The sequence below is a fragment of the Mercurialis annua genome, linkage group LG6 (genome assembly GCF_937616625.2).
Source record: "Mercurialis annua linkage group LG6, ddMerAnnu1.2, whole genome shotgun sequence".
NCBI classification, from domain to species: domain Eukaryota; kingdom Viridiplantae; phylum Streptophyta; class Magnoliopsida; order Malpighiales; family Euphorbiaceae; genus Mercurialis; species Mercurialis annua.
In genome coordinates, this window is record NC_065575.1 from 42,460,158 (window position 1) to 42,476,694 (window position 16,537).

General features: G+C 37.5%; 1 non-coding gene across 1 annotated transcript; it reads left to right on the forward strand.

Moving 5' to 3' along the window:
- Positions 1-9,522: 9,522 nt before the first annotated feature.
- On the forward strand, positions 9,523-9,629 carry LOC126654204 (small nucleolar RNA R71). The gene has a single exon (XR_007632460.1). It is a non-coding gene; the product is annotated as a small nucleolar RNA R71 (small nucleolar RNA).
- The last annotated feature ends 6,908 nt before the right edge of the window (positions 9,630-16,537 follow it).

A 16,537-nucleotide genomic window follows, 5' to 3' on the forward strand; every position in this document is an offset into this window, starting at 1 on the left:
AATCTTCAATAGAAAAAGCTTAAGTATTCAACAATGGAGGAAAATATGAAAATCTGGAAATTCTATTGAAGAAGGTAAGGACTACACTTGGGGATTTCTAAAATTAGGAGAAGATTCAAAAGTACAAAATAGAATAAAGTCTAGCAAAATCTTCTATACCTAAAATAGAGATAAGGCCCCATATATATAGTACTTACAAAAGAAGGAAAAAAACAAACATTCAATTACACATGTGTTGGGCCCAAAATAACAAATTAATAAAGCCTTAATGCATCTTGACTTAAGATTTCCCCATTCCAGCAAGCCCAAGCTTGAATAGAGCTCCTTGGGCTAAATGAGAAGCCCAATTCGAGCTGCCATTTTCTGCTCCAAATCTCGATCTTCAAACCTTCGTAACTTGGTGTAGAACTGTCCGATTAAGTCGATTCTTGAACCGTTGGAAAGCTCAGGACGTCTACTTTAACTTTCATGAAGATCACGAGTTCATTTGAGGCTTCTAGCTAGTCCAACTTGGTCAATTAGTGCCCCGGGGTCAGCTTTTCAGATTTGCAAATGAGCTTCCGCATCGATTTTGTCGTCTTTTCCAACTTTTGCACCAAAATGCTTCCGCAATGCTCCTAAGTACCTGAAATACTAAAACACGTAATAAGGCATACGAAATACCATAAAACCGTGATAAAACGTTAATAAAGCATGCGGAAACGACGCTAAAGATAGGAGTAAAAATACTCCTATCAAACCTCCTCACACTAAAGCTTTGCTTGTCCCCAAGCAAGAAATGAACTTAGGCAAATTAAACGGAAACTAACCATGGCGATCTTGAACAAGCATCAACAAATGAACTCCTATTCAACAATGGCTCAAATGATCTCGCCTAAAATCAACAACCGCTAATGATGCACACAAAAGATGAATGCACTTTTAATGACAAAATGAGATGACAATTAGACTACACTTGCATTGGCTTAAGGTTTTTGTTGAACAATTCAAGTCATTAAGATCATCTAAGGGACATGCATTACTTGGCCAAGTGATAAGAAGGCAATCAAGGCATAGCAAACATAGGCATCAATTTAAAAGCATATTAATTCTCACAAGATTCACTCTAACACACAAGTGTTTGGGGGTGCACACAATTAAGCTCAAGAAAAATGCTAATTCACCATAGGCTTGCTTTTAGTCCGATTCTCCCCTACTTAGTTCGGTAATCAATTGCTATCATATGGTCTTTTGAATGGGTTGTAATTTGGCTAGGGGTTAGGGGGTAGGTAAAGAAGGATAATTTTGGCTACAAAAATTTGACTTGACAACTAGATATTTATTCACAATTATTTGTCTAACTTGGAATTTTCTTGCACATTTGAACTTCAATTTGATTTTCATGCCTTTTATTCAACTTTTCTTCTACTCTCTTTCTTTTTTTTTTTTTTTTTTTTTATTATTATTTTTTTTTTTTTTTTTTTTTTTAAATGAAAATCTTTCTTTATTCTTTCTTTCTTTTGTTTTTCTTTCTTTTCTTTAGGCACATAATTACTTCTTAGCTCATGCCTTTCCTATTCTTCAAGTTAGACAAACTTCTTAATAGTTAAAAGTCATTCAAGTCAATTTTTAGGGTATTTTCAAAGGGTAATTTGTTGAAGGGATGGTGTGTTAACATGTGTTGCAATTTGAAAGAAATGGCTTAAGGCTCAAAGGGGTGACCTAGTGGTAAAGGTAGGCTTTTTAAGTGGTTTTAAACAAAATGGTGATCCTAATGCCATAATCATTTAGCAATTGACACTCAACTATATAGTCTTAAATGGACACTAAGCAAGTTCTAGGAATATAGTTGCACAACACACAAGAATTATAATGAAGGCTCAACATTTTAGAAAAGAATGTGGTGTTATGCACTAATTTAATTCCTATGTTCTCATGCCAATCATGCCCAACTTTATTCACAAGTAACCCAAAATTTTCAAAAATTTGCACATCATGCATCCATATCCCAAAACAACTATCATGCTCACAATTGTTTTCACCAAAGAACATTTTCACCCAATTTCCATCAAAATTTTGTCACATAAAAGTATTTTCATCAATCAATCATCCTTGGAAGTTGCTCAAATTAGACAAAAATACATTCATGCCATTAAAGATCGGGAGATGTCATAAGTTGATAAATTTCCAAATTCCGCCACAATCACAAACATACAAAACATTCAAAATCATGCTTAGAGCAAAGATTTAGTGGAGGTGACTCAATAACTAGACTACTACACAAACTAAAACAACAAAGTGAAATAAAACACAATAAAGCATAAAACAAGATAAATTTCAACTAACGACATACAATTGACTAACCCTCCTCACACTATTTCGAACTTAGTCCCTAAGTAAGAAATATAAAACAAAATTGTATGAGTTGAGTTAGAGAAATGCAAATCTTGTTTTAGTCGAATTCCGGTGGTTCGGGCGATGGAGTTGGAGATGGATAGGCCGGCCCTCCTTGGGCATTGAAATAGTCACGTAATTTCTCTTCGTGACGCCTTTGTCGATCATGAAGCCTCTTTTGGCGATATTCCATACGTGCCCACATCTTGCGTTGATCCTCCATGAATTGGAGTTGGGCGGCTTCAAAGTCATTCCTTGTATCCACATTAGGAGCGGGAGGCTCCCATTGCACGCCCTCCGGTATTGCTCCTCCTTCGGCGCTTGTTCCGGCCGCATGTTTGTCTTTTCTCCTCACCGGCTCTTTAGCTCGCCTCGGCTCTACCTCTTGCCTTGGTGATGCGCACAACCTAGGCGGAATTGGTTCACCGGGATGTCCTTCCACCCAATTATCATACTTGTACTTTCCCACAACTCTTCCCTTCCTCACATATCCTCCTATACCCAAATGATCCATATCAATCATTCGTGGCGGTTGAATTTGATACTTGCTTTCATCAAACTCCGGATCTTTTCGTGCCAAAAACAAAACCAACCATCCAAAACCTTTCTTCTTTAGAGCTTTAGGAGTTTCTTGTATCGACTTCATCAAGCGGTATGCCAAATGCACTTGTTTGCCCGGTTCCGTTGGGTGATCCAACGCTTGCAAAAGGAATAAATCCGACTTCGCTATCTTGTTATGCTCATGGCGTCCATAAAAGGTGTGGCCATACCACTTGAGCAAGACTATGGTGGCAATATCCCGAACCTCCTTCAACTTGGAAATGTGTGAGTCGTGGCTCGGTTTACCCGATGCCTTGTTCCAAAGCACGTTTGCCTCAAAAGCATCCATTTCCGGCAACTCCTTTAATCCCTCATCATTCAATTCAAAGTCTTGAAACAAGTTTTCCAAGGTATATTCCCGTTCCTTGCCATCCAACCGAAATGTAATAGAAGTATTGTTGGTTGGGGCAAGAGTGGTGAAGAATTCAAATGTGAGTGCCTCACATTGATCGTGTGGTATCCTTATCAACTTGTCGAGAAAAAGGAATCGAATATCCGCCTCTAACTTTGCATCAATGCCTAATTTCTTCATAGTCTCCCAACAAATGGCATACGCATCGGTGACACCCAATTCCTTAATCTTCTCATAGCGTTCACCCTCACTATCCGAGCGGATTTCGAATGGTGCCTTGTATTTCCGTGAAAGAGCCCCGAAATTGGTTGTCTTTCTTGAAGAACGGATAGGTTGTGGTGGTAGCTCCTCTTGAAATTCTTGCTCATTAGGAGGTATGGATTTTTTCTTGGAGGCTCGGCTTGCTCTTGTATTCCGAGACATTGTAGAGGAAGGAAAAGGGTGTTTGAAAGTGTATTTAGTTTTGAGTTTGGCTTAAAAATGGTGGAGATAGAGCTTGGAGAATTTTGCTAGAAGAAAGAGAATGGAGGTCTTGGCTATGGAGTTTTTGATAAATGGGGAAAAGAATTTGGAGAAGATGAAGTGTTGGAGTTCTTTTTGGGGTAAGATTTGAAAAATAGGAGAAGAGGGGTGGAGATCTTGCCATGTCATGAATCTTTGTGAAATGCTTTTCTAATTTGAAGGCCAAGATTAAAACACCTCATCAATCCAACACCCCTCAACACCAACCAATAGGAACATTCCAAAATTTCAACCAATAGGAGTAATGGAATTTTAAAAAAAATTGCCCCCTCTTCATTAAAGGGGGGAGCTCGAATCGAGCTCCCCCTTCTCCATGCCATGCTCGAATCGAGCATGGCAATCTGGTAACCCAGATTGCCATGCTCGATTCGAGCATGGACAAAAGGCTAGCCATGCTCGAATCGAGCATGGCAATCTGGTTACCCAGATTGCCATGCTCGATTCGAGCATGGCCCTTTCCATGCCATGCTCGATTCGAGCATGGACTTTGGTAAGCCATGCTCGAATCGAGCATGGCAATCTGGTTACCCAGATTGCCATGCTCGATTCGAGCATGGTCTTTTCCAGACCATGCTCGATTCGAGCATGGTCTTTTTCAAGACCATGCTTGAATCGAGCTCCCATTTAACGAGGGAGACTTCGATACAAGCCTTTCCGTCCAACCTACACACCAAAAATCAAACACGCCGGCGTTATCTTGAACAAAAAGACATAAAACTAACAAAAAACAATATCTAAACAATCTAAAGAAGGTAAAACAACAACAAAAACATTAAATCGAACCTCTTGGGAATGCCTCCCAAGTGCGCTTGTTTAGAGTCGAAAGCTCGACCGTCTCACGGTGGACTCATGTAGGATTTGTGAAAGATATCTCATCTTCCACCCGATTCGTCAAGGGTCCAAGATATGGTTTGCATCGGTGGCCATTAACCTTGAAAGTTTCACCCTTGGAATTCTCCAATTCCACCGCACCGTGATTCGCCACATTCCGGATTTTGAATGGGCCACTCCAACGAGATTTCAATTTTCCGGGAAACAACCGCAAGCGTGAATTGTAAAGAAGTACAAACGAACCAACCTCTAAGACCTTTGGGGAGATGTGAGCATCATGCCATTGCTTCGTTTTCTCTTTATAGAGCTTGGCATTCTCATATGCCATGAATCGGAATTCATCCAACTCATTCAATTGAAGCAATCTCTTTTCCCCCGCCTTCTTGAAGTCAAAGTTCAACTTCTTAATAGCCCAATAAGCTCTATGCTCAAGCTCTAGAGGAAGATGACACGCCTTCCCATAAACAATACGGAATGGTGACATACCGAGTGGAGTTTTGTAGGCCGTCCTATACGCCCACAATGCATCATCCAATTTCAAAGACCAATCTTTCCGGGATCCATTCACCGTCTTCTCGAGAATTCTTTTCAATTCACGGTTCGAAACCTCAACTTGGCCACTCGTTTGGGGGTGATAAGGTGTGGCGACCCGGTGATGCACATTATACTTCCTCATAAGAGCTTGAAATTGCCGATTGCAAAAATGCGAACCACCATCACTAATAACCACTCTAGGAGTCCCAAACCGATTCACTAGCCGCTTAAGAAAACTCAACACCACTTTAGCATCATTAGTGGGCAAAGCCTCCGCTTCTACCCATTTCGAAACATAATCCACACATACCAAAATGTATTGGTTTTTGAATGAAACCGGGAAAGGCCCCATGAAATCTATACCCCATACATCAAATATTTCCACTTCTTGAACCGAAGTCAAAGGCATCTCATCTCTTTTCGAGATGTTGCCTACACGTTGGCACCGATCACAATGGTCAACAAACTCTTTGGCATCACGAAACAAAGTTGGCCAAAAGAACCCGCTCTCAAGCACTCTAGCGGCGGTTCTAGCCGAACCATAATGTCCGGTCTCATGACATGAACTCAAAATGGGCATCATTTCTCCCAAGGACACACATCGTCTCAACATTCCATCACCACATATTTTAAACAAGAAAGGTTCGTCCCACAAGTACCTTTTAACATCGGATAAGAACTTCTTCCTTTTGTGGGATGTCGAGTCCGGAGGCATGACTCCCGATGAGAGGTAATTTGCAAAATCGGCATACCATGGTGTCTCCACCTCCCGAATCATCATAAGCGTTTCGTCCGGAAACCGCTCATTAATCTCCTCACCAATAGGAATTGGTTCCGGATTCTCAAATCTCGAAAGGTGATCCGCCACCACATTCTCCGTACCCTTCTTATCTCGGATTTCTACATCGAACTCTTGCATGAGAAGAATCCACCGAATAAGCCTAGGCTTTGCATCTTGCTTAGTGAATAGATACCGTAAAGCGGCATGATCGGTGTATATGATGCATTTCGACCCAAGCAAGTATTGTCTAAACTTATCGAGAGCAAAGACAACCGCCAACATCTCCTTTTCGGTAGTGGTATAGTTGAGTTGTGCTCCCGCCATAGTTCTACTAGCGTAATAGATCACATGCACCCGCTTGTCCTTTCTTTGCCCCAACACGCAACCCAATGCTTGGTCACTAGCATCACACATTAGCTCAAAAGGCAAACTCCAATCCGGAGATGAAATAATGGGAGCGGTCACAAGTGCCGACTTTAGCTTCTCAAAAGCATCTTGACAATCCCTTGTGAAGTCAAACGACGCATCTTTTACTAGCAAACTTGTCAAAGGTCGAGCAATCGACGAAAAATCTTTAATGAAGCGCCGGTAAAAACCTGCGTGGCCCAAAAATGCCCGAACTCCTTTGACCGTAGTCGGAGCGACTAATTTTTCAATAACCGCCGTTTTTGCCCTATCCACTTCAATTCCCGCCTCCGATATCCTATGCCCGAGTACAATGCCTTCATCCACCATGAAGTGGCACTTTTCCCAATTTAGCACTAAATTTGTCTCCACACATCGTGCTAAAACCCGCCTTAGATTCGCTAAACAACCATCGAACGAATCGCCAAACACGGAGAAGTCATCCATGAACACCTCCATAATATCTTCAATCATATCGTTGAAGATTGAGGTCATACACCTTTGAAATGTGGCGGGTGCGTTGCATAGTCCGAAGGGCATTCGCCGGTATGCAAAGGTACCGTAGGGGCATGTGAAGGTCGTCTTCTCTTGATCTTCCGGGAGGATTAAGATTTGATTGTAACCCGAGTACCCATCAAGGAAACAATAAAACTTGTGTCCCGCTACCCTTTCTAACATTTGATCGATAAATGGTAGCGGAAAGTGATCTTTTCGGGTTACCTCATTGAGCTTCCGATAATCGATGCATACACGCCAACCGGTTACCGTCCTCGTGGAGATTTGCTCTCCTTTTTCACTCTCCACCATCGTCATACCGCCTTTTTTAGGAACACATTGAATGGGACTAACCCACTCACTATCCGAAATCGGGTAGATTATTCCGGCGTCGAGGAGCTTGACGATCTCTTTGTGCACTACCTCCTTCATATTCGGATTCAATCTTCGTTGCCTTTGAGCCGACTTCTTTGACTCGTCTTCGAGATTAATCTTATGCATCACAATTTGAGGACTTATTCCTCGAATGTCTGAGATTTGCCAACCCATTGCTAACATGTGCTCTTTCACCACTTGCACAACCTTCCTTTCTTGATCCTTAGAGAGCTTGTTCGAGACGATTATCGGCAAGGTTTCATTCTCCCCAACAAAAGTATACCGAAGGTGTGGCGGGAGCGGCTTCATTTCAACTTTCGGGGGCAACTCCGAAGATGGTGGAGTCACACCATTGCTCTTATCTAAACTTTCCGGCTTCGGTTCATCCTCTCTAGTATACTCATCATCCCCCGACTCGGAATGAAACGAAACTTGAGAGATTTGTTGAGGACAAATCTCTACCCTCTTTGCTTCATTCAACAATTGCACATTCTCCCGGAGTTGCTCTTCTACAATCTCATCAATCACATCAATTCTCATGCAATCCTCCTCCTCGATGGCATTCCGCATCACTCTCTTCATATCAAATTCCACACTTTCCTCATCAATTCTCAACGTGAGCTTGCCGGCATGAACATCAATGAGAGCACGCCCGGTGTTCATAAAAGGGCGACCAAGAATCATAGGACATTCTTTATCTACCGCATAGTCTAGGATCACAAAATCCACCGGAAAGATGAATTTATCCACTTTAACGAGCACATCTTCCACTGTCCCATATGGCTTTTTGAGAGAGTGATCGGCAAGTTGCAATACCATCGAGGTGCGCTTTACCGGTTGATCACCAAACAAAGACCTAAAAAGAAACAATGGCATCAAGTTAATACTTGCCCCAAGATCGCACAAGCAATTTATAGCATTCATATTTCCTATAGTGCAAGGTATAGAAAAACTCCCTGGATCCTTAAGCTTTATCGGTAGGTTGCTTTGGATTATGGAACTACAATGCTCCGTGAGCGGTATTGTCCCATCTTGCTCCCAACTACGCTTGTTCATAATTATGTCTTTCAAGAACTTTGCATATTGGGGCATCTCCCGAAGTGCATCCGCCAAGCTTAGATTGATTTGCAATTTCTTGAAAATCTCAAGGAACTTGTGAAATTTTTCGTTCCCTTGAGCTTTCCTTAACCGGCTTGGGAATGGATCCGGTGGCACAAACGGTGGCGGCGGTGGTGGCCTCACATAGGGCTCTTCAACCTCGATAACCACTTCCTCACATTCCTTTGGTAGTTCTTGGCTTGAGCTTGCTACATCAATAACCACTTGAGGCTCATCCTCCTCAACAACATGCTTCTTCCCATTGGCTTTCTCAAGGTTTCTCCCGCTTCGGAGCTCTACCGCCTTAACATGCTCTCTAGGATTGTTCTCCGTAGTAGACGGCAATCCCCCTTGTTGTCTACCTTGAAGCGAAATCGCCATTTGAGAAATTTGAGTTTCCAAATGATGAATGGTAGAAGCTTGATTCTTCTCCCTTTGCTCCATTTTCTCTAGCTTCTCTAGCACCTTGGAAAGCACATTTCCCTCATCCGTATTCTTTTGTTGTTGGAATCCCGGAGGGTGTTGAGGTCTACCACCATAGTTGTTTCCTTGCCCTTGATGGTTAGGATAAGGGCCTTGATAAGGACCTTGTTGTTGGGGCCTATTTCCTCCTTGGAAACTAGGACCCGCTTGTTGATTTGCTTGCACATTGCCTTGGCCCTCTTGATTCCTCCATCCGAAGTTAGGATGGTTTCTCCACCCCGGATTATAGGTGTTCGAGTAAGGATCATTCCCTTGACGTTGACCTCCCACATAATTCACTTGTTCGCTCCAAGTTTGACCCGTGGCATAGCACTCATTACTTCCATGATTGAAATCTCCACAATGCTCACAACCTACTTGAACATATGCAACCGGAGCATTCCGTGGACCCACTTGCTTCTTCAAGGCATCAACTTGACTTTGTAAAGAGGCATTCATGGCTTTCATTGCTTCAAACTCCTTGGATTGGTCAAGTGTCATTAATGCCTTTTGAGCCGGTGGTCTTCTCCTTTCCGAGGACCAAGTGCTACTCACCATAGCTAATTTTTCAATCAACTCATTAGCCTCATCAAGCGTCTTTTGCATCAAAGATCCTCCCGCGGCCGAATCAATAGTAGACCTTGTGATCTCACCCAAACCATTATAGAATATTTGAAGCACATGTTCCCTTACAAGCCGATGATGAGGTACATGCCTTTGGAGATCCTTAAACCTCTCCCAAGTTTCATAGAGAGATTCCCCCTCATATTGGTAATAATCAATGATGTCCTTTGTCAACTTCGCGGTTCTCCCCATCGGAAAGTACTTGTGAAGGAAAGCTTGAGCAAGATCCCGCCAATTGTGGATAGATGCATTAGGAAGTGATCGAAGCCACAAGCTAGCCTTGTCTCTTAGTGAGAACGGAAACATTCGAAGCTTGATTTGATCGGAGGTGACATTATGGAGCTTGAATGTGTCCAACACTCCCAAGAACTTGGCTATGTGTTCATTCGGATCCTCACTTGGTAACCCAAAGAATTGGCACCGATTCTCTAGGAGTTGAATCGTGCTAGGCTTGATCTCAAAAGTAGCCGCGGTGACCGGCCTTGCAAAACACCCATAGGTAGCATTATCCACATCCGGGAGGAAGAAATCCCCCAAAGTTTGTCTTTGTGCTTGATGGCCTTGAACTTGAGGGTGATTGTCCCCTTGTTGCTCTTCCTCATAGTTATCATCCCCACGTTCCATGATAACGGGTATACGATTTTCCTTTCTCACACTTCTTTCAAATCTCCCGAGGTTGTCTTGAAACGGTTCTAGTGGAAGATTGGCCCTTCGTGTATTGTGCATACACTATAGTTAATCTCCTACACAAACAACAACAAGCAAACCACGCGTAAATCCGGAAAGAAGCAAAAACAACAAAAGTGATAAAAAACAGAAAATAAAGCTAACTCGACCGAACAATAACTAATTTCAATCAACCAATAAACACTCGTCACTCCCCGGCAACGGCGCCAAAAACTTGTTGAGAATAAACCCAACTTGTAATAGAGTGGACCTAAGTCCGAGTTATCGATCCCACAAGGAGTGAATTCAAGAGTGATTATCAATGAGAATGAACTTAGATGCGATTCAATTCGTTTAGCACAATAGACAATTGGAATTTGAATTCAAGTATCAATTTGACAATAGCAATTAACTAAAATAAAACTTTCAATTAACAATTAAACAACAATTCTAGAAGACTAAAGCGCTTAAACAATTACGGATAACTCAATTAATAAAGGGGTTTGGAGGTCGAAACTACGCTTAGGTCATGCAATCAATGGTTCGGGTCTAGGGCTTCAACAAGTGAACCGAGCGTTCCTAAAGCATAACTCCCGCTCTCTCGAGCCTCAAGGAGTTATAAAATCACAAACAAGCCAACTAACCAAGCCTAATCCACTCTCGTGGCACTAAACACGATTAACAAGCCAATTGGCGATTAACAATCCACTCTAAGGTTTCCTAATTTCTAACCCACTCTCATGGCGTCATTAATTAGGATCCTAATTGATCTATCCAATTAATTAACCTTCTCTCAAAGTGTTAACCAACCTAGAATCATGTTTTAGGTAGCTAAACTAAAACAAGCATTAGGGAAATCAATTAGAACAACAACAATAAGCCCAAACCCTAACCCAAATCATACATTTCTAAACTTCATTTCAACCCCCAAACAAAGGGGTTTAGCCAACCATGGCTAAAACAACAAACATCAAGCAAATAGAATAATAAATCATTGAGAGATAGATCTAGTTACCTTTGTAGAAACCCAAGCCAATAACATTCAATAAGATAATACTTCAATAATAAAATGAGAATAAATCTTCAATAGAAAAAGCTTAAGTATTCAACAATGGAGGAAAATATGAAAATCTGGAAATTCTATTGAAGAAGGTAAGGACTACACTTGGGGATTTCTAAAATTAGGAGAAGATTCAAAAGTACAAAATAGAATAAAGTCTAGCAAAATCTTCTATACCTAAAATAGAGATAAGGCCCCATATATATAGTACTTACAAAAGAAGGAAAAAAACAAACATTCAATTACACATGTGTTGGGCCCAAAATAACAAATTAATAAAGCCTTAATGCATCTTGACTTAAGATTTCCCCATTCCAGCAAGCCCAAGCTTGAATAGAGCTCCTTGGGCTAAATGAGAAGCCCAATTCGAGCTGCCATTTTCTGCTCCAAATCTCGATCTTCAAACCTTCGTAACTTGGTGTAGAACTGTCCGATTAAGTCGATTCTTGAACCGTTGGAAAGCTCAGGACGTCTACTTTAACTTTCATGAAGATCACGAGTTCATTTGAGGCTTCTAGCTAGTCCAACTTGGTCAATTAGTGCCCCGGGGTCAGCTTTTCAGATTTGCAAATGAGCTTCCGCATCGATTTTGTCGTCTTTTCCAACTTTTGCACCAAAATGCTTCCGCAATGCTCCTAAGTACCTGAAATACTAAAACACGTAATAAGGCATACGAAATACCATAAAACCGTGATAAAACGTTAATAAAGCATGCGGAAACGACGCTAAAGATAGGAGTAAAAATACTCCTATCAATGTCCACCTAAGCAAAAATAGGCCGGAATACAACGAATGACCTCCCTGTGATACAAAAACAAAAGTCCAGGTAGCATTTTGTAGCGTTTTTTAGTTCAGTGACCTTTTTGTTAGATTGGCTAAGCTGGATGACCTCCAAAATCGATTACCCGCTGATTTTAACTTTAAATGTAATTAATTTTAAATTGTATTAACTATTTATAATTGTTTTGTTTAATGAATATTCAATACTTTTTTACTGTACTCACACACAGAGGCAAATCCATAAGAGTCGAGGAGGATCGGACCCGAAAAATTTTAAAAATCATTGCAACAAATTACATATTAGAGCCGCCCATACAGTCGATCTTCTGATAATTAATATCAATGGTGGATTAAAAAAATTTAATTATTAAAATTAGTAATTTATTAAATACTTTATAAGACGTAATATTCAAATTGGTTTCTTAAAATTTTATTAATTATTAGAATTATTAATTTATTGAGTATTAATTATTAGAGGGTTTACAGTATAAGGGAGAATAGGGGCAGTTGTTTCTTATAACCGCCCTTATAAGTGATAATTGCCTCGAGTCTTTATTATTTACTGTTATTTGATTTTTTTAAATTGTCAAATGTAAAATTTTCGACCCTCTTAAATCGAAATTTTAGTTTTGCCCATGCTCATACACTCGGTTTCCAGAATAAGCGAGTATTATAAGGTGTAAAAAATTTAATGAATGCACCATTCTTTGTATTTTTCTTTTAATATTCATTTAATGATGTGGTAATTTCCTGAAATAAATGTTTTGGTAACTTATTTACACTTTTACCTGTCAAGTTTTGATTTTCTTTCTGATTTTTCTTATTTACGAAAAATACTTTTTTTTTTAATTTCACAAATATCATTCGATTTTCGGGTTTTTCGGTTCGGTCGACCGAACCGACCAATTGCACAATCCTATTTTTCAGTTTTTAATAATTTATTTATCTTTTATAGATTTTTTTCCTATAATTTTTTATTATTTTTTTATAGTGTAACAATAGTGTATATATAGCGTTTTTATAGTGTTTTTATAGTGTATATATAGTATGCATAGTGTATTTATGGCATTTTATAGTGTTTTTAATGGTCTACACCATGAAACACTGCAAATACACCATGAAACACTGCAAATACACTATAAACACTATAAATGCACCATAGATATACTAAAAAACGGCAGAAATACACTATTTTTTTGCCAAGGCAGAAATACACCAAAAATATACTAAAACGTAAATATATTTTAAAATTACTACAAATGCACCATAAATCAATTTGTTTTTTACAAAATCAATAGCAATAAACAAATCTACGAATAATAGAAAGACAAAATAAATAATTATATGAATACTAGAACAATTTTATAAACAAAAAATTATAGATTTACAATAATTTATTTATAAAATATTTAAATCATTACAAAAAATTTAAAAAATTACACAAATCTAAAAATGAGTCGAAAAATCCAGATTTGAGACTCTTTTGAGTTGATTTACGACTTTTGTAGTCGATTTTTTCACTAATGATAAATTTATCTATGGCAAAGTATAAAAAAATACGTGGACATTTATAAGTTCATAATAGTCATGCTACAAGATGAATGTATTAAAAATATGCCACGTATATTTGTATACCGAAATTCTTTGTTTCTAGTAAGGACGACGTGTAGGTGGCTTAACTTTACGAAGGCCAAACGCCGGGTAATTGATTCCTGAGGTCACTATACTTTCCAAGAATTGCAAAATGGTGACCGAACTTTAAAACGTAACAAAATGGTTACTAAACCTTTAAATATGTGATTTTGGAAGGTTTTTAAGTATTTTACGGTCAAATTATACATATGTAGTAATCAAATTTTGATTATTTATGACAAATAATACCTTATATTTCATATATGCACACAATTAACAAAAAATCGACTCGAAATATTTTTCTTCAATGATCAAAAATCTTTCTATCTTAACATAACCAAATAGTATAATAACTAAAATGTTACGTTTTGAAGTTCGGTCACCATTTTGTAATTTTAAAAAAGTACAATGACCTTTAAAATCAGTTACCCGCCAAACGCCACATATGAGTTTGAAGCCGCCAATATAGCTCACTCACTGAGTCACACACCAACAAAAACTCAACGAGTCAATGAGAAGTCAAAGAACAGAAGATTTCTAGCCTAGTAAGGATACGCCGTGTCAATGGATGCGCCGTACGCGTTACAGCACGTGCGAGGTGGACTACAGTGGCCAATTGTTGCTCACAAAATCTAATGTTTCAGAGCTATCCGATAACTTTTTGTATAAATATCTCTAAACATTATTTTTCTTATTATTATAAGGCAGAAGGTACAAAAAAACCCTCGAATTTTTTTCAAAAGTACAGATTAGCCCTTTTACTTTATCTGAGCACAATTAAGGTCTCGTGTTTTTAAAATTGAACAATTAAACCCTTATTATTCTAAAATCGAACAAATAAATCCTTTTAGTTTACTTTTGGGACACAAATACCCCCTCAAATTTTTGGTACATATTTTAAATATTAAAATTATTTTTGAACGTTTTTCCTATATGATTATGAGAGACATATCAGCCGTTAACGAGTGTTTCTAATGATGTTGGATGAAAGGGGTTATTTGTTATATTTGAAAACAAAGAGGGCTTAATTATATCCCAAAAAAGTAAAAGGGCTGATTTGTACTTTTGTAAAAACTACGAGGGTTTTTTGTATCTTTTACCTTATTATAATTATCAGAAGTTAGATTTTCTTTAAAAAATTGAAGCACATTACATCAAATGTTAACAAAATAAAAAAATAAGCTTAGCATTAAAAAAAATACCTCAATTTTTTTATTTTTTTTATTTATGACTACAACTTTTAATTTTTTTTAATTTTATCCAATTTTTTAATTTTCGGTTTCAATTATAGCCATTTGTCCAAATTTAATTGGAAAAAAATCAATATAAGCTTCATGTTAATTTACATTTGGAATTTTTGATGGTAAAAAGATAAATTAGAATAATATGAAATAATATGAAGAGCATATTTAAATTTTTTTTCACTTTAACTTAAACAAGTGGAGATAATTGAAACTGAAAAATAAAAAAATGGATAAAGTTGAAAGTTGTGGTCATAAACAAAAAAAAAAATTAAAATAGAGATATATAAATTTAAAGTTAGAAAAATCGTAATTTTCGGCTTAAGGCTGAAAACCACACATTTTCCACTAAAAAATCGAATTTTGGGAAGGAGATTTTTACATAAAAATTGATTAATAACATTCAAAATCTAAAAATCTAATAAATTATTTATTTAATTTTATTAATTTTAAAAGTGTTTATTTGAACTTAATTAATTTATAAAATAAATTTAAATAAGATAGAAATTAAATACAAATAAAAATATGAATTTTAACATGATTTATAAATAAAATATAAATTTTTAAATTGCATCAAAAGACCGAATTATGTTTTGTTGAAAGGACAATGAGGTGGGCATTAAAAACAATAACATTGGCTCTGTTTAACCAACCATAGATTAATATTTTAATTTTTCAAAATTGAAAATCAATAAATAATTTTATCAAATTTTAAAATTTATGTGTAATTTCAAAATATGTTGTCTTAATATTTTTTACAATTAACCATTAATTTAATAATTCATAATTCATAATAGATCGAGCTTGAATCTAATATTGCAAGTTCGAATCAAATCCAATCTTTACAATCCTTTTTTTTCCTTCTTAACCCTTAACTTTTCGGATTATAAATTTAGTTCTATTAGTAATAATTTATTGCAATTATTAAGATTGCTTGTGTCACCCACCGAAAGTCTAGTACATTCAAGAAGTGTGTAGAAGGTTTGTATGGATAAATATCTTACATTTTATAATAATTTATTTTCTCAATGTCATCTTTTGAGACTATTTTATAGCTGAAAAAACAATAGTAAAATATTGCAAGTTGCATATAATGTCCACCCTTTCGAGTTTAAAAATTGAAAAATAATAAAAATTAGAAAGAGAATAAGCATATAATTTTGCCTTTGCCATGCCCACTTGCTTCTGTGTCACGCTTGTCGTGTACTTAAAACTATAAATAACTAAAAAACCTTGAATTATCGATAATCTCAGGTCTTCCTTTTATTATCCGAAACTTCCAAGGCTAAAGTGGGAACCTGTGAAATATCCAATCACAATCCACCGTGTAATCTCCTATGAATTAAAAGACACGTCACATGGTATATTTTGCTAATATCCACATGGATTGACACATAATATCATAAGTGTTTATCCCATGCGACAGACGTGCCACGTCATTCTTACAATAAACAAAGGTTTAATTGCATAAAAAAATTACCGACTTTCGCGTGTTTTTGATATTTAACATAATCTTTTTTTCTTGGCATAAAAAATCACCAATTTTCATTTTTTGACATATTTGTCCGCATGATGTGAAACGGCGTCGTTTCGAATGTAAAACGACGCCGTTTTGCGCTTAATTTTTCAAAAAAAAATGGTTATGTGGACGAATATGCCAAAAAATGAAAGTTGGTGATTTTTTATATATGCCAAGAAAAAATGAT